Raw genomic sequence first — 20,188 nt, 5'->3', positions numbered from 1 at the left:
ACAGTTATACTAGCTTTGGCTTTGTTTCTCTTTGTAGCTGCTTTGGAAACATTCTTACTGTTTATTATAGACTCAAATGATAAGGTAAGGAGTTAAACAGTATTATGGAGGTGCTTTTTGGTCAGTCTCCATTGAACACTTGCACAGAGTACTACAACCAAAGAGTGCCTCTAAATGGCATCTCTAAATGTACAATTTTAAAAATTTCCTGAGGGCATGCCCCCAGACTGAGCCTCACCACTTTCACTTTTACTCTGACGCCCTTGCTATATAGGAAGCCCAATTGCGAGCTTCTGTGACCTGCATAGCAATTCGCTGTGAAGCCTTAGAATCATACAAGCACCAAGATTACAGAGCAAAGAAAAACTACACCCCATCACACTGGAATAGGAAAGGCTGTACTTGGTCTCAAGAGATTCTAGAGAGAGTGGCAGTCTCTCTCATTGTGCTATCATTATTATAGCTTTGCATATACGCAAGTAGATATTCAACCTTGACTAGCACACCAGCCCATGCACAAATCCTCAAAAGAACCCATTCAATCTGTGTACCACTGGCATGACAGATGTTCACTGTATAATAGCTACATGATTTGACAAGCTAGTTAGCAGTGAAGCTACAGAGGCTGAAACTTGTGACCCAAGCACTTGAACTATGAGCCGGATGAGTATCTGACAACTGTGGGCTATTTAGTACAGACCTCAGACAGCAAGTTGGCAGTTGTACTCCACGCTTCATTATGACTCATAGAAGGAAGTGTGGGGACATTAAGAGGACTAGCTACAACTTCAGAATGTAGCTGCTAAAGGATAGGCAAATGGTAACCAATAGCAAGATACAATTGCATCATGGAAAGCAGTGTTTATGAAAAACAGAAACTGCAGAACTCCGATCCTAGTTTAACCTTGAAGGTTTGGCACAGCAGTTACTGCCAGTTAGCTACAGTATGATGCCTGCACTTCTAATATTGTATAATAATTTCTTCATGCGTGCTACTGTACCTTACACTGTAAAGAAAAATTGCAACTCGGAAACGGGATTGAATTATAGCACAGCAAAAAGTGTCTCTTACGTCATGTGAGTTACAGTAAACTTGATGTTATAATAGTATAATAGTTACACTGTAGACCATACATAGATAGTAGCTACGTAGAGGGTTTCCTCTCTTAGCTAGCTACCAGAGCAAAATTAATTCATGTAAAACACCCAAAAATTGATCCACAGTTTATCGTCAGGGGATTTTCAAATAAGCATGAGCATAGATTATAGAGAGGTACTTTCTTTACAATCTATGGCATGAGGACAGGTAGTCATTTGTATTTATATAAGTTTAACTACTACTAGAAAGAATTTTAATGTTATCCCACTGAGAAGGCTTAAAGCTTGTGAACACAGGGAGTCAGAACATGTAATGAACATTACTTATACTATTCAGGTCACTTATTGTTAATTTTATATTTCATATCAGAAAGTTAGCCTAAACCAATGCAGGAGGTTGGCTCATTTTTCATTGTTCATTACAGTGCTGGTCACTGTAAAGCGCTAATAACAATTACAGTCCTACATGCACCTGATTGCTTTATTAGAGTTAGCTAATGGTCTATCAGAGTATCTTGATTTTTAAAAAAAATAATTATCTTAACTTATTAGAAGTGAAAGAGTTATAAAATAAGCTTGTGTAGTGGTAAGGAAGAATGGCTTTTGCCAACTACCGTGAGGTTAAACTAAAATCAAATCTATCGATTAAAGTCCCTTCTCCTGATCTTCAGCCAATCTAGCTTTCCTTTCTGTATGCCTAGTTATGTAAGCAAGTTTGTTTATGTAACTTTTATACAATCATTAAACATGGAGATGATGAAATAATGGTGAAAACTCACAATAATGACCAAATTTAGGTTGTGAGACATAGCAATGTGGGCTGGCCATGGGGATCTAAAAATTAGATTAACAATAAGTGACCTTAGCTGTACCTAACACAGTTAAGCATTATCATATACTGTATACACAACAGGAAATTTTGATGAAGGAAATATTTGATGATTTGTTTACATTCGTCAAATTTTTAAATTGTGAAATACTATAAACGCCTCAAAAGCCAGTGTTTAGATCTGTGATTTCTTGCTTTTCGTCAAATTTTGGTTCATCAGTAGCATAACTCTCTGTAGATATATAGCTACATTTATGCACTTTTTAAACAGTTTTTAAGCAAATGTATGTCAGTAAGGATGGACTCATATTTTGTGTTAGTTAGTTACATGCATGGGTGAAACATTGGATAAGTATACCCACCCATTTCTGGAGGTCTAGCTATGCCACTGATTATTATTATTATAACAGGGCATTGAGTCCTGCTTGTATACAAAATTTAATAATCTTGAAATGATAGAGTTGGAAGACACTACAATTGGGAGATGATTCCAAGCATTGGTTGTTCTTATAGAAAAGAAATTGCTAATTTGAGCATGTGGTTTGAATAATTATAACTTTATCCTGTTGTACTAGACAATTGCTGGACAAAAATAGTGCTAGTTATAGACCAACGTTTTCATATAAACTATTATAAACCATAATCATGCCAAAAAACTTTCTCCGATTCAACAGCAAAGGAAGGTTGAAGGTGACTACACAATCATACATAAGTAAAAAGTTCTGGAACGCATTTGGTAGCTCTTCTAATTAAAAACCCAGCCATAAACTGGTTTTAAGGCTTGATTTTACCTACAGGCACTATGATGATATTTATTTTTTTCCTAATATAGTGCACAATTTTTGAGGCCTTCTAATAAAACACACATAGATTTTCCATTGGTATATCTATGATATTGTGAACTTTTAGTATTGTGTAGATTAAACTAGAACTTTCATTTATAAGATAGAAATTAAGTGAGCTGATCAGCTGACAACAATGCTTTAGTGGTTAAGGGTTTGTCCCTAAACAACGTTTTGTCAATGTTTTGTTCACTTTATGCTACTCAGTGACTGTTCTATTGGAGTATTTTGATCCCCACTACTTTTGGTTTTTTCCTGTACCTCTCACTGCAATTTATTTTAAACCACAAAATGTAATTTCAAGCCTTTTCCTTTGGTGGTTTACCCTGCATATGTGACAGTAAATTAGTCTTGGTTATACAAAATAATCCATAACTTCATGAATATTCATCAGATTTGCACCAAACTTGAATCCACCTCTATACATCCTTAATGTACACCAAAGTTGCATTTCATACTGGCTTTTGTAAAGTAAGAATAAAAAGATTTGGAATGTGAAGTGCTGAAGTTGGCTGGTAATGCAAAAATTGTGTGCTTTTAAGAAGGGACCACGAAGCTATGCATATGTGAAAATGTTTCTTATGGTCTATACAGTGGCGGATCTAGGATTTTAAAAGGGGATTTCTGTAAAGTTGGTATAGATGAATAAAGCATTTGATGACATTTCTCCAAAAAAAATTTGAGATTTTAGAAGTTTTGAGATGGGATTTTAGGCTATTTTTAGCTAGCATTTAAAATAAATTCAATGCTTTAAACTGTAAATACTATAGCTAACTATAGGGCAAATATGGTGACTATATACAAACTGTAGCTTTGATTGCTCTATTTGAGTAGTTACGTGACTGCTCTATTAGAGTATCTCGATCGTTTTAATGCAGTGGGAGATGATAAGTGAAGTGTTGCTGAGGGTTTAATAGCTATCAATGGTGTTAGTTAAGTACAACTGTATGCATGCTACTGAAATACAGTGGTATATAGTTGTTTGCTTTGACAAATTGTCAGTACAACATTGAGCTAAATTTAAAAGGGGGTTTCTGTCGAAACCCCAGAAACCCTTCTAGATCCGCCACTGGTTACTATATACCCTTATGTGGTGTGCCAGCTTTCTTGTGTGTCTTTATTCACATTAGCTATAATAATGTCACTGCTCGCATGGTATTGCAAGATTGCCCCATAATTTTTATTCATTGTTTTATCAGTTACATGATATCTTGAATTTTGTGTACAGTATACATTCTCACGATTATAGGGCTAGCATACAACTTATGTTATAGAGGAGTAGAAAAGGTAGTTGTGTAGGCTGACCTCCCATGATTATCAGCTCTTTCACTTTGTAAGATCAAGGTACTCTAATGTAGCTGTCAAATGCGCATATAAAACAGTCGGCACAACTGAGTCAGACTGTAAGCATTGAAAGACAAATTAGTTGTTGCATTCTTAATGGATAGCTATGTGAGTAAATAAAGCTACAGTCTATGTTGTGACTTACTACATGTATTATTTACCTTACAGACAGTGTGGCTTCATCTGATATATGAGTGCTGAGTACTAGCTATATGGCTTTTAACTACCAGACTTTCTCATTGTATTATAGTCCTCAAGAGATTCTGTGTGATATCATACGCAATCAAGTAGCAGTGATATTCCATTGAAGCTACTTATACAATGGTTATATAGTTAATTGTAAATGGCAGTGGCCATTGCTATATCATATTTGGATATATGTGGATCATAAAGCTTAAAGAGTAGATCAGCTGAAATGCAGCTCAGTAATGACTTCTGAAGGATACCACATTTCAGTCCCCACAATGAAAAACAAAAAATGACTGCCTATCCTTACGCTTTTTTTTCTAATTTGACAATAAACTGTGAATTAACTTCTTAGTTGTCATTTTCTGAAATTTATTATGATTCAGTTTGCTCTTTGATTAGCCACAACTCACACTGTTTATGGTGAATGCAGCTTATACCAGTAATTGTGTGTGACTCCTTAGGAATTTTCCTATTATAGCTATAACTGTGGACTAAATAGGGTTTATATTTATAGTGTAAGAAGAGTTTTGACATGACAATTCTGACTTCTTTAATTACAGAATTCCAATAGCCTTTGCCCTAGTGGTATAGGCTAATGATATATACAAATTCTGAAAAGTTCCCATAGCCAGGAGAATCAGTGAGGAGACACATGCTTAGCAATTACGCGCAAGCAGTTGTTAAAAGCAACTGTGTGACACTTTCTTCTGAGCACAGATGGTGTAATAACCTCCTCCTTTTACTTAGTGACAGTTTAACTGTTCAATTCTCTCAGCTACAGAAGCTCTTTCATGGTTATTCTGTGCAATTTTACCATAGCATATGTACGTAGATGTTAACTCTACGTATCATTAATACATTTACAATTGTTATTTTGCAGTATTCTATGGAAACCTGTAAACTTAACTAAAACATAAAATGTGACCCAATTTTGGAAAACCATCCCTTTTGGCACATTGGTCAATTTTCTCTTTTGTGGCTAAATTGAGGCACTGGGTGTTTATCTATCTTGTGTCAAAATTTCAGCTTGATATCTTGAAGGGTTCCAGATATATGGTCAATTTACTGTCTAATACATTACAAAGTAACTTTTCATCTTAATGCATTGAATTCTGTGAGTGATCAAGCATGACAAATTGTGACAAGTCACTTTGTTTACAAATAATTCCATTCCTACTGTCTAAAAATATCATAAAGAGATTTCTGATAGTTAAATAAAGTGTTCCTGGTCCTTTTCTTCAATTAAATTCCATGTATCGTTGCCTAAGACATAGTTTTAACCATTCTAACACCTGAACAAATTACCCCATTGTAAGTTAATTGTTGTCCCACGCATGGTGAAATCACTACATGGTCTGATAAAATCATCCATATCTCCTAGCAGAAAGACGCTGTGGATGTGAAATTTCACAGGAAGAAGGCTTACTAGTTGCTTTATCCAAATGTGTAAAAAAATTAATTTAAAAAATATTGCTGAAATTTTCAATTGAATTTTCCTGCAAATTTTGCATGTGCCCTAAGGATGGTTTTCCAAAATTGAGTCACAAATTAATGTGATTGAAAAATGACTATATTTCAGTGACTACTTAAACCCATCTGTCTATACTGTTTGGTCAAAGTGATTTCATAGGTGTAATTAAACAGGCAATTCTTAAATTAGTTGTTCAAATACTGAGGTCATTTTAATACTATTTGCTAGTCTAGCAATGGCCAATTTATTCACATATTTAACTGTGTACTCCGTTTGCCCATACAATTAGACCAAGTTCCACCTATATGCTTACACTAACAGTGTCTCAAGGCTAATACAGCACCCAACTTTGCCTTGTGCTAGCTTCTAGACATGCTCCCTCTTGCTGTAATTTCCTTACACACCCTTGGAAGTGGTTTAATTAAAGCATACAGTCTCCTTTACAGTTCCAAGTATAGTAATGATATCAGTTTGTTTTTCCCAGGGTATATCCCTCCTAACTGATATCACCAGTTTGCACATCCCTTACATCAACTAGCTAAGTTTTCCCAGTATTTTCATTAATGTACAGCTGATAGTATGACCCCCACACACTATTGGCAATAGTCTAAATTATTATAACAGCAGTATGATAAGCTATAGAAATGAATTAAAATTCACCACTGATAATTGAGGTTATCCATAGTTATGCAATAGCTATAAATTTACTGGGCCACTATATGCATGCTCTCCCTTGGGTCACTACCAAGGGAGAGCATGAATGAATGAATGTAGAGTTACGGTTGAGTATGGTTGCTCTCCCATTTGTGGTGTGTAACTACATTGTTTTACTGTACCAAACTGAACTGCACACATATACGTTTATTCTCTGCCTCATAGTTCCTGTCACCAATATATGTAAACCGCCATGGGTGCATAATTCTGTACTGTATATATGGTAGTTTTCATTGGCTACATACTATGGTCTCTACTTAACAACAAACTACTACAGGATAGCAAGTACAAAATGTGTGGGTACATGTCACAAGTTTTCTCATGTATATATAGAACTACATATGACATCATTTGTAAGTGCATATACATAATATGGGTTTGGTTATGTTTAGACCATCTGTTGGCACTATCCCAACACATATATGGAAATGATTAAGTACATGCATCCTAGATGCAGCCATGCTGTGTTATTTTCGTTTCAACCAAATGTAAGTATGAAATTGTAACCAGCACACATGTATATGTGCCTACATTACAACCATGTGGACCATTGCTGAACTATGCATATACACAGTTGGTTGAAACAAAAATTTAATAATACGGCATGACTGCATCTCAGTCACCATGTACTTAATCACTGCCATAAACTGAGTATAGTGGCACAACACAAAAATAATGTAATTTTTTTTATTAAAGCATGAAAATTTCCAAATAAGTAGTACTCCTCATGACATAAAGTCTTTAATATAATGCCATCACAGATTTGACCTTTGGTGATCTTTATGGCAATTTTTTTGCCCAGAAATTTGATTATTTCTGTCTTTATATAACTCCCTGAGGCAGTAATTAAGTTATTAAAAACATGGTATCAATATAAAGATCTTGTTGAACAAAACAAATTAGTTTTTATTTGAAGTTAATAGGTGATTCCATAAGATCATTTATATTACCAGGAGCTTATAAGTGCCGAAGGTATATAGCGCTGAAGGAATGAAGGAGCGTAACACTCAGGGTATAGCTGTGTTCTATCTTTTGTTAATGGAATATGTCCTTATGTACCACTCTGCGTGGGCAGTTCAAAGGCACCGCCAGTGCCATAATTTGTATATTGCACTGCTGTAGAGCATTATAACTTATAACGCACTGGTTGTGGTTTTGTAGACCGCAACGAGTGCATTATAAGTTATAATGCACTGACCGCAGTGCAATATACAGATATTGCACTGGCTGCGGTTTTGTGCTGCATAGCACAAGTGCCGGTGGCCAAGACCACTACGACACCTCACCTAATAGGTGGAAAGACACTTCACAGATCACTCGAATTCTTTATAGCCTGACATGTAAAGGTCGATTGTGGGCCATAACGTCACCAATACGTATAATGTTTACCAAGCAGCCAATGGCGATCGAAAAAGCCAATGCGGTGGCCACAACTCTAGTCTACATATATATAACGTGCTTATACACCTTACTAGTCTGGTGCCATCCTAGCCCAGATTAAACTGTAGTCCACTTCGACAATGAATCAATAAACTAATATATTCTAGATAATACTCACCTTTACGTTCGATTGTGGTAACCAGTTTTGTCATACTACCAGATTCGAGTTTAGCCAGTGTGAATAGTAAGAATTAGACTAGTATCGTTTAGTAGTTAAGTTTTGTTTACTTAAACCGTCTATTTAGCTGCTTTTTTTTCACTCGAGAGAATCACTATGGCGATTAGTCTGCCGCTTAGTCTATATGGCGATTGAGTGATCACGCTGACATGCTGAGCACTACATGATGAGATTCGAACAGCGAATGCAGGTTAGTGATATAACCCATAGTGTACTAGCTTTCAATATTTTGGGTGGTTGCAGAAGGAACGTCATTGCAACGTTTGGCTTGATTACCCACAATCGATGTTAGAAACCTGGCCTTTATAGTGTTACAGCTGTCTTGTGAGACTCTCCCCACCTATTAGGTGAGTGGTACATAACAGTTATACAACGTGCACTCGTGCTCTGCCTGTATAAACGCACTTGCCTTCAGGCCTGACGGCCCTCAGGCTCGTGCGTTTATATCAGGCAGAGCACTCGTGGCCGTTGTATAACTATATTATAAAGAGAGCAGTAATTTCCTGGGCTGTGCTTGGTTATGATAACAGGTGCTAGCAGTTAATATGCAGCCATAGAGTGTCAGTAATACTCACTACCAGAGAAGTATGCCATGAAACATCTATGGTTTTTTCATGAAATGTTAAATTTCCCCTATGAAATGTACCATGAAAGTCAATTCATGGTATACCATGGGTTGTTTCATGGACCATGAAATGCGTTTCCAGATCAGATTATCATGGTACTTTCATGGTGTTGCAGAGATTTCATGGGTGCAGTACCCATGAAACATTAAAATTCATGAGATAAACCATAGGTATTTTCATGGGTATTTCATGGTTATTTTCATGGAAATTTCATGTACTGTATCTGGTAGTGACTGGTAGGGTAATTAAAAGAATTATTTCAACACAGCTCTGTTTCTGATCCTCAGTACAGCACAGAGAGCTTACAAAACATATGGCTACTTAGTTCATTATTAAGAGTTGTTCAGTCTCTTTTAGTTTACAAATAGCACACAAGTACGTAGACTCATCATGGCTTCCTTTGAAGATAAACAGCTTGACGGTGATGATGCAATAAACCACTAAGCAGCAGTGAATATAGGATGAATGCCCTACATGGACTGAGGTTCAAATGTTGGAACCACTAGTATGCATATCAAACAATTAAGCGACTTTTAATAAAAAAATTTTTATTGACAAGATACACGCGTCTAGTCTGGCGGCGCCCGCCCCTTCGCATAGAGTAAGGGTCTGGTATGCTTAGTATAGTGGAGTTGTACCGGATTACCAAAAACTGGTGCAACCAATCAGAACGCTCCACGTTTAATCAGCGCATTTTTGTGTATGTTACGTCAAAAGAAGGAATCAAATGCCCTAACAGTACTGAAGAAACAAAAGGAGTTAGCTAATAAAGAACAAAGAGAAGAAAGTGTTATATCGGGAAGGGCTTTTCGCCTTGTTTGATATGCGAAAAACCATGTTACGCTCTGATTTCCTAGGTAGGGAGACATGTGTCTTATAAAAGTAGACCAATCCACTTTCGCCTGTGTAAAGGCGAAGAAAGTTCAATATCTCTGCCACAGTTTTGGGTGAGGCACTTCCGTTAAGGCCATTTTCGTTACGTCATTACATTCAAATTAAATTCTTCCAGAACAACTCGGTGATACTAAGCATACCAGACCCTTACTCTATGCGAAGGGGCGGGCGCCGCCAGACTAACACGCGTCTACACTGGAAGCAGGTTTTCAAGGCTCTGTTATGGAGCGCCAGATAACTTTTTAACCTTTTCCAGGTTCTAGCAGGAATGGCCAGCTTGACATCTACTTTCACGTAAAATGTAACAGCTTAATACGGCCTTCTTCATGGTACAAAGTAGGGGGTTTAACATTACACATAGAACCATTGGCAATGAAAATATTTGCTCACCCCAACAATCCAGGCGCGAACTTTTTAACGATTCCAGGTTATACCAGGCTAGAGCTATCCTTTCTTGAATACTTCAGCTAGCTATACCGTTCGTGATGAACGTTTTACAAGGTACAAATAATTTTATAAAAATCACCATCTCAATCCAATAGTCGCATACCCAGGCTGAGCACTGATTATTAGTGACGCGCGCGCTGTATTGCGTGGGCGAGTTGCAATGGAGAAGCATTCCGTTCTTGAATGTTTAATTCATCAACTTTTCAATGGTCAATAGTCCTTGTACATCATGCTAATAACTGTTTTGATCACGTGATACATCTTTGTATTTTGTACATGTAATCAAATAAATATTTTTTTTAAATGGTCATTATAAAAATTTCAAGTTAGTTGTTTGCATGCAGTTCTCCAACATATAAACCTGTGGAAAAAACAGTCACATTTAAATTAGTGAATTTAAAAAATCTTTATCACGCACACACTACACACACACACACTACACACACACACACACACACACACGCACACACACACACACACACACACACACTACACACTACACACACACTCACACACACACTACACACACACACACACACACACACACACACACACACACACACTACACACTACACACACACTCACACACACACTACACACACACTCACACACACACTACACACACACACACACACTACACTCACACACACTACACACACACACACACACACTACACACACACTCACACACACACTACACACACACACACACACTACACACTACACTCACACACACTACACACACACACACACACACTACACACACACTCACACACACACACACACTACACACTACACACTACACACACTCACACACACACTACACACACACACACACACACACACACACACACACACACACACACACACACAAATACACACTACACACACACTTCAATGCATATTCACATAAAAATAAAACACTACAAGGTATGGTAATGGTTGTTTACATTGGTTAATTTTGTGGTGCGCCACATATAGCAACAAGGGAAATGTGTATCTGTGATCAAGAATTTAATTTAGATTGAAATAATATCATAATTAGATGGTCACACTATCTTTGTCAACTAGAGATGAACTGGCTTTTGGTAAAAAGCGAGGGGTAGCCAATGCCTTGGGACTCTTGTATGCTATGTGAGAAATCCAATCAGAAATACACAAGTATATTAGAAACCAAATCCTAAATCCAAAATCATGTAAAAATAATGGAGAAAGTAGACAATGATCGATCATGAATAACTAGAACAAGATGTAGATCAACAACTGTACAGGTAGTTACTAGTTAGCAATCTCACTAAATGCTTTTAAAAATACATAAAGATTGGGAGTCTCGTACACACCATTTGGGTGCTTTGCGTGGGCATTGGCAATCCCTCTGGTACACCATTTCTGTGTTTTGCGTGGGAGTTGGCTACCCCTCGGGAAAAATAAAATAATGAAAGACTATACAGAAGCTGATCTGTACAGAAGATGAGCCCTGCACAGCTACATGGGCTTCTTTTTACAAAGCATACACTCACCTTATTTGCACATTGCCCAATCGTCATCATGGACGCTTCCACCTCCCACCGTGCACTAAAGTAATAGAAACAAACATCATTAAATAATATAAGCATTAATATTATTATAGCATAACACAGCAGCACAATATTACAGCATGATAAACAAACCAAAGTATTTATACAGAAAACTGTCATAGACATTTAATCGTCTTTGAGCAAGGCCATTTTAAGGAAGGCGCAAATTGGGCGTGGGCGGACAATTCATTACATTCTTTTCGCCGTTTATACCTATCACTGGCAAACTAATGCATATACAATATCAAAGAACGTATATATTTAAACAGTTGTATGATACTTATAGACTGTTTTTTCACTGTCAACCACTTCTTGTGCGTGGGCGGCCCACCACCCCTCCCCTGCGCACCCTCCTACCCACCCACCCCCTATATGATATATGTGCTATACAGGTGAGCATATAAAAGTTGCTAAAATTAACAGGTTTTTTTAGAATCAGTTTTATTTTTAAAATTCTAATTGAACAAACAGTACATTTTCATACTGCAGCTGAATGACATTAAAATACACTGAATTGTCTGATATGGACGCTCCTATAAGCTCTTGATATTACCCATGATAATTTACCTCCTCATGAGTAATTTATACCCCCAAGGGCAGATAAATTTGGTGCAACCGTATCTATGTTTTGAGACAAATTAGATAATAAATAATAAAGTCAAAGAATTTTGCAGATAATAAAAGCAATCATAACTTCAAAATGGAACTACCTATTAACTTCAAATAAAAACCAAGTTATTTCATTCAACACGACTTTTACTATGGTACCATGTTTTAACATGTCAAGTAATGCCTCACGGAGATAAAAACAGAAATGGTCAAATTTCTGTACAAAAGTGGCCGCAAAGGTCACCAAAGGTCAAATCTGCAATGACAAAAATACATTTCATGAGGTGTACTAGAAAACCTTATGCTTTTATGAACAAGTGCATGATTGACTAATTTTGAGGGCACTAATATTTGTGTCAGTTGGGCTAGTGCCAACAGATGATCTAAAAATAACCAAACCCATTTATGTATCGTATGTATTTCTATATATATATATATATGCATGTATATTCTTAGAAAGTTCTTTATTATTATTATTATTATTACTAGGACCGCGTCACATACAACCAAGTACATACACCAACGTTGCAACCTACCCATTGGGCAAGTATAAACAGTGCCATAGGAAACACTCAGAGCAGTGTGCGTGTACCTGTGGAAATGATACATATGCATACGTACACAGGCAAGGGAGTTTAACTGGCATCAGAAAACCACAATACTAAAACACAACCTACACAAAAAACCAAGTTAAGTTAGCTATATTGAAAGTAACTATTATATTGTAGGTGTGACGTGTCTCTGAAGATGACTCAGCAGTGAAGTGAGGCTATGCAGAATAAGGGATATGGTGAAGGCACAATTAGCAATTGATCTCAATCAAGCCAATATGGCACAACAGACTCTGTTGTAACTAGAGGCCACTGGTGATGTACCTGTATATCAGCGGTGTGGCATTGGCACAGTGATCACAGTCTATAATATTATGCATACAGCCATGCACAACATACAGGAGATAGTTACACATTGTTGTATATGCAGCACTGCATCGGCTTCTTGTTTAGCTATTACAGACTCGCAGTAGACTAGTAGTTAAGCCGAGTGGAAAATAATTTCAGCCGCCAGCAAGCCAGATGAAGGTGCCTGTATAATGAAAATAATTCCAGCCGCTAGCAAGCCAGATGAAGGATGAAGATGTAGACCTATAATACAACTACCGGTACAAGTATTACATTACTCATTACCTTGCTGTTCCAGCTGGTTGTTTATGAGCGTCATCAGTTGGTATCCCAACTTGTCATCAGCTAGTCCTTCACTGCATGACGCCTGGAGCGCATATCCTGCACACAAAATACACAGTTACAAACATTTAAACATACTTGTAATGTTGTTGCTTACCAGTAAAGTGGCGCCTGGCCTCTCCGCGGACGTTTACTAATCTTCTCGTTCGAGCAATCTGTAAATCATTACATTCTAGACAACAGAAAGGTAAAGAAGATACAACGAAGGGCTACTCGTCTCATCCCACAACTTCAAGACAAATCTTACTCAGAGAGGTTGACACAACTAGATTTGCCATCTTTTCATTATAGACGATTGAGAGGTGATCTAATATTCCTTTTCAAAATTCTTAGCAATTATTTCACCACCGATTTTACCAAGAGTACATAATAAAAATAAGGAGGGAGAGTGTCTAACTGCCAATACAGCCTGTACAAAATCACTGCGTATTATTGAATAGACAATGATCTTTGAACAAATTAACACTTTTACTGATGATAGAGATCTGTTGATAGGTGTTGAGTGCTGTTGATAAGTGTTGAATAATGTAAAGCTTTTGCTCTACCAATGTGTGGATTGTCTATAATACACAGTGATTTTGGCTGAAGGTGTCCTAGTTAGACACTCTCCCTCCCTATTTTTATTATGTACTCTTGATTTTACTGATATATATACGTACTCAAGATCTATTACCAGGGGGCTTCAATTCAAATTGTTTAAGGAACGCTCAAGACTATTGTGTAGATCTAATTACTTTATCAATAGAATCACCAACAATTGGAATAGTTTGCCTAATTATGTTGTAAATAGTTCTTCGATTAACACTTTTAAATCATTATTAATATTAGATAGTCATTTAATTGATTCAAGGTTTATTTTTGTATAAGTCATTTAATTGATTCGAGAGTTATTTTTGTATAATTACTGCATTGATCGGGTATGCAGGCTGTGCCTTTACCCGTATTTAATCATAATCATAATCATAATTAAACAAGGGCGTGGTGCCGGGCGTTATATAGAATTACACATACGGTAAAGTCATCAGCACGAACAGGCGTACTTATTATACGGTTGTGCCTTCATTCACAGGCGAATCTATCCCCGCTTAGTTCATGTCTCTAGGCCTCGTAGTTTTCTCAAACATTATTTATTATTTATTTATTTATTTATTTCATTCATTATTAATGAGTTTAAGCAGCAGAGTCACCGGATGTAATTAACCGTAAGCCGCGGATCTTTTGAAATGTACGCATTACATAATCAATTTGAAATGGAGCGATCTGATTGGAGCTTCCAACATTCCAGCAGCGCCAAACTTTTTGTACACAGTTTCACCAGACCCTCTTTTTAGGGTCGGGCGCCGCGAGACCACCGCATTTCGTATTATTCTTACTACTTGGTTGTATAATTATTCAATCATTATTAATGACGTAATTTTAACCACATTTCGTATTATTCTTACTACTTGGTTGTATAATAAAACTTGTGACATTTATAAATCCACAAATTTTTGTACTTCCTAGCATGCAGTGGTTTGTTGTTAGCCAGAGACCATGCATAGATATAGTATGTAGCCAATAGAAATCAGAATTGTGCACAGATTACATTAGTGACAGCAACTAGCTATGAGGCAGAGAATATTATCAGTGTTGGGCAAGTTACTTTGTAAAAGTAACTACTAGTTACATATTACATATTACTTGCAACTCAACTATTTAGTTACAGCTGGTTACATATTACACTGTGAAAAAGGTGGGATATAAGATGGTATTTCCAGTGGCTTATTGAATACAAATAAGCCTTAATATAAACCCTGTATTATACTCATGTTATACTTCAGTATAATGCATACTATACTATTAGGTATATGGTTTCAGTTTATTTACCACAATACCTAAAATAGCTTATATCAAATATAATGCCCACACTATACCATCACATATATGGTTCAGTATGTTTAACACATTAACTAAAGCCTTACATGAGATTGTTAGTATACTACAGATTATATCAAGCTTTTTTGTATTCAATAAGCCACTGGAAATACCATCTTATATCCCTCTTTTTTCATAGTGTTACCCATAAAATAAAGTAACTATAATACTATTACATATTATATTACTTTGTGTCCACAGCCTTAAGTTGTCACGTGTGAAACTACCACTTTATCACGTGACATGATTGCGTTGTTGGACAATGTGCAAATCTTGGTTATAAGTAAGAAGCTGGTGAATAAGTGTGCTTCGTTACTTTGTTGTGGCTAGGCGATACTCAGAGGATAACTAACGAGATTAGTAACTTCGTTACTTGTAGTAATATTATTACGTAATATTAGACTCGTTACAGTAAATATATTACTTAGGTAACGTGTTACATTAGTAAGTAAAGTAACTTGCATTATATTACCCATTTTTATAGCGTTACTTATGTAATGCGTTACTCCCAACACTGAATATTATTATGTGTATGTACAGTAAACCACTTTAGTTTGGTATACAGCTACACACTACAAATGAAATTTGACACATGCACAATAAATCAAAACACTTATTACAGACCCATATCACTGTTATAACTGATGTGCTATGGTAGCACCTAAATGTGCTAAATTTTGACTGCTCCAGTCAAAAAATAGCACCTAGAGGTGCTACCATAATTATATATAGCACCTCATTTTTAACAGTGTAGGCAGGGGGGTTCTTTAGGCTCTGAAGAACTGACCCCTTCTAGAAAAATGGTCCACAAAAAATGGTCTACAATTCAGTATGAGAGTCTGAAATTTCATCTTGCAGTATAAAAATCCATTACATGTAAAATTTCCTGTGATAGATACCTTAAGACAGATCTAAAAACCTAAAATGTAAAATTTGCTGTTGTTTTTAGTGACTAAAATGTTACCAAACCCAGCCTTTTAGCTTTGAGTAAGTATCTATTTTCATTTTTTTTTCCTGAGGGGTTCTTTGCAGCCAGTGGTTTTACTAAGATAGTTAACTTTCTGTGGATTGAACTTGCCCATATACGTTTGGCTCATAATGTGGTTGGTTACAATAGCTTGTAGAGTGTTAATCTCACTAACGATTACAGTGTGAGTGTCATAAGTACTGTAGCTCTGAGCCTTTTTACAATGGACACTATGAGACAGAATTTCGAATTTGGCCAATTTTTACTAGTTTTTCTCTTGGGGGTAAACATTAGTACTGTAACTGCTAGACCAATGGAGATCAAACTATTTGCCAATCCCTAGCTGTTATGGAGGTTTTTCTATTGCATTGGAGAGTCTGGCTTTAAAGAGCTATTATACTGTATCATGTTACCACGGTACATTTATGTTCATATATCAGCATTTTTATTATACAGCTATTGCGCATTTATAGCATTTAGCTGTAGAGAGATAATATACAGAGCGCCATTGACAGAAACAATGTGGCATACTAAGCTAGAAGAGTGATAGAGTCATAATGCTAAGCACAAGCCGGATATTTGAGAATGAGAGGAATGAATATGAATGTGCTACCTCACAGCTGAGAAATTTATGCCATTTGAGATGGTCTTTTCTTTTAAAGTGAACACAACATTATGATGACTATTCCAATTAATTCCCTTATTTCTATCCAACAATGGCAGTTGGTATTTTTAACTGTTGATATAATAATACTTTTAACAGTGCTCAGATTTTAAGAGCTGTAAAGGGTGTAGTAAGAACTGTAAAGGATGTGCTACATCCTTTACAGCTCTTAAAATTGAGCTACACAATTATATTAATTTGCATGTGACTGTGAAATATCCCTCTTACATCATGCATTTGCTTTAATTATTTCAGTACTTTTATGGTTAGGTACATATGTTGGGTTTTATAGCTACCATTCTCAGAATCCATTAATGGTCTACTTTTGTTGACAGCGATTATCCAGAATAGTTGAATGATTATCAGCTCTTTCACTTTGTAAGATCAAGGTACTCTAATGTAGCTGTCAAATGCGCATATAAAACAGTCGGCACAACTGAGTCAGACTGTAAGCATTGAAAGACAAATTAGTTGTTGCATTCTTAATGGATAGCTATGTGAGTAAATAAAGCTACAGTCTATGTTGTGACTTACTACATGTATTATTTACCTTACAGACAGTGTGGCTTCATCTGATATATGAGTGCTGAGTACTAGCTATATGGCTTTTAACTACCAGACTTTCTCATTGTATTATAGTCCTCAAGAGATTCTGTGTGATATCATACGCAATCAAGTAGCAGTGATATTCCATTGAAGCTACTTATACAATGGTTATATAGTTAATTGTAAATGGCAGTGGCCATTGCTATATCATATTTGGATATATGTGGATCATAAAGCTTAAAGAGTAGATCAGCTGAAATGCAGCTCAGTAATGACTTCTGAAGGATACCACATTTCAGTCCCCACAATGAAAAACAAAAAATGACTGCCTATCCTTACGCTTTTTTTTCTAATTTGACAATAAACTGTGAATTAACTTCTTAGTTGTCATTTTCTGAAATTTATTATGATTCAGTTTGCTCTTTGATTAGCCACAACTCACACTGTTTATGGTGAATGCAGCTTATACCAGTAATTGTGTGTGACTCCTTAGGAATTTTCCTATTATAGCTATAACTGTGGACTAAATAGGGTTTATATTTATAGTGTAAGAAGAGTTTTGACATGACAATTCTGACTTCTTTAATTACAGAATTCCAATAGCCTTTGCCCTAGTGGTATAGGCTAATGATATATACAAATTCTGAAAAGTTCCCATAGCCAGGAGAATCAGTGAGGAGACACATGCTTAGCAATTACGCGCAAGCAGTTGTTAAAAGCAACTGTGTGACACTTTCTTCTGAGCACAGATGGTGTAATAACCTCCTCCTTTTACTTAGTGACAGTTTAACTGTTCAATTCTCTCAGCTACAGAAGCTCTTTCATGGTTATTCTGTGCAATTTTACCATAGCATATGTACGTAGATGTTAACTCTACGTATCATTAATACATTTACAATTGTTATTTTGCAGTATTCTATGGAAACCTGTAAACTTAACTAAAACATAAAATGTGACCCAATTTTGGAAAACCATCCCTTTTGGCACATTGGTCAATTTTCTCTTTTGTGGCTAAATTGAGGCACTGGGTGTTTATCTATCTTGTGTCAAAATTTCAGCTTGATATCTTGAAGGGTTCCAGATATATGGTCAATTTACTGTCTAATACATTACAAAGTAACTTTTCATCTTAATGCATTGAATTCTGTGAGTGATCAAGCATGACAAATTGTGACAAGTCACTTTGTTTACAAATAATTCCATTCCTACTGTCTAAAAATATCATAAAGAGATTTCTGATAGTTAAATAAAGTGTTCCTGGTCCTTTTCTTCAATTAAATTCCATGTATCGTTGCCTAAGACATAGTTTTAACCATTCTAACACCTGAACAAATTACCCCATTGTAAGTTAATTGTTGTCCCACGCATGGTGAAATCACTACATGGTCTGATAAAATCATCCATATCTCCTAGCAGAAAGACGCTGTGGATGTGAAATTTCACAGGAAGAAGGCTTACTAGTTGCTTTATCCAAATGTGTAAAAAAATTAATTTAAAAAATATTGCTGAAATTTTCAATTGAATTTTCCTGCAAATTTTGCATGTGCCCTAAGGATGGTTTTCCAAAATTGAGTCACAAATTAATGTGATTGAAAAATGACTATATTTCAGTGACTACTTAAACCCATCTGTCTATACTGTTTGGTCAAAGTGATTTCATAGGTGTAATTAAACAGGCAATTCTTAAATTAGTTGTTCAAATACTGAGGTCATTTTAATACTATTTGCTAGTCTAGCAATGGCCAATTTATTCACATATTTAACTGTGTACTCCGTTTGCCCATACAATTAGACCAAGTTCCACCTATATGCTTACACTAACAGTGTCTCAAGGCTAATACAGCACCCAACTTTGCCTTGTGCTAGCTTCTAGACATGCTCCCTCTTGCTGTAATTTCCTTACACACCCTTGGAAGTGGTTTAATTAAAGCATACAGTCTCCTTTACAGTTCCAAGTATAGTAATGATATCAGTTTGTTTTTCCCAGGGTATATCCCTCCTAACTGATATCACCAGTTTGCACATCCCTTACATCAACTAGCTAAGTTTTCCCAGTATTTTCATTAATGTACAGCTGATAGTATGACCCCCACACACTATTGGCAATAGTCTAAATTATTATAACAGCAGTATGATAAGCTATAGAAATGAATTAAAATTCACCACTGATAATTGAGGTTATCCATAGTTATGCAATAGCTATAAATTTACTGGGCCACTATATGCATGCTCTCCCTTGGGTCACTACCAAGGGAGAGCATGAATGAATGAATGTAGAGTTACGGTTGAGTATGGTTGCTCTCCCATTTGTGGTGTGTAACTACATTGTTTTACTGTACCAAACTGAACTGCACACATATACGTTTATTCTCTGCCTCATAGTTCCTGTCACCAATATATGTAAACCGCCATGGGTGCATAATTCTGTACTGTATATATGGTAGTTTTCATTGGCTACATACTATGGTCTCTACTTAACAACAAACTACTACAGGATAGCAAGTACAAAATGTGTGGGTACATGTCACAAGTTTTCTCATGTATATATAGAACTACATATGACATCATTTGTAAGTGCATATACATAATATGGGTTTGG

The sequence above is a fragment of the Dysidea avara genome, chromosome 12 (assembly GCF_963678975.1).
Source record: "Dysidea avara chromosome 12, odDysAvar1.4, whole genome shotgun sequence".
NCBI lineage: Eukaryota > Metazoa > Porifera > Demospongiae > Dictyoceratida > Dysideidae > Dysidea > Dysidea avara.
This window is presented reverse-complemented; position numbering follows the sequence as displayed.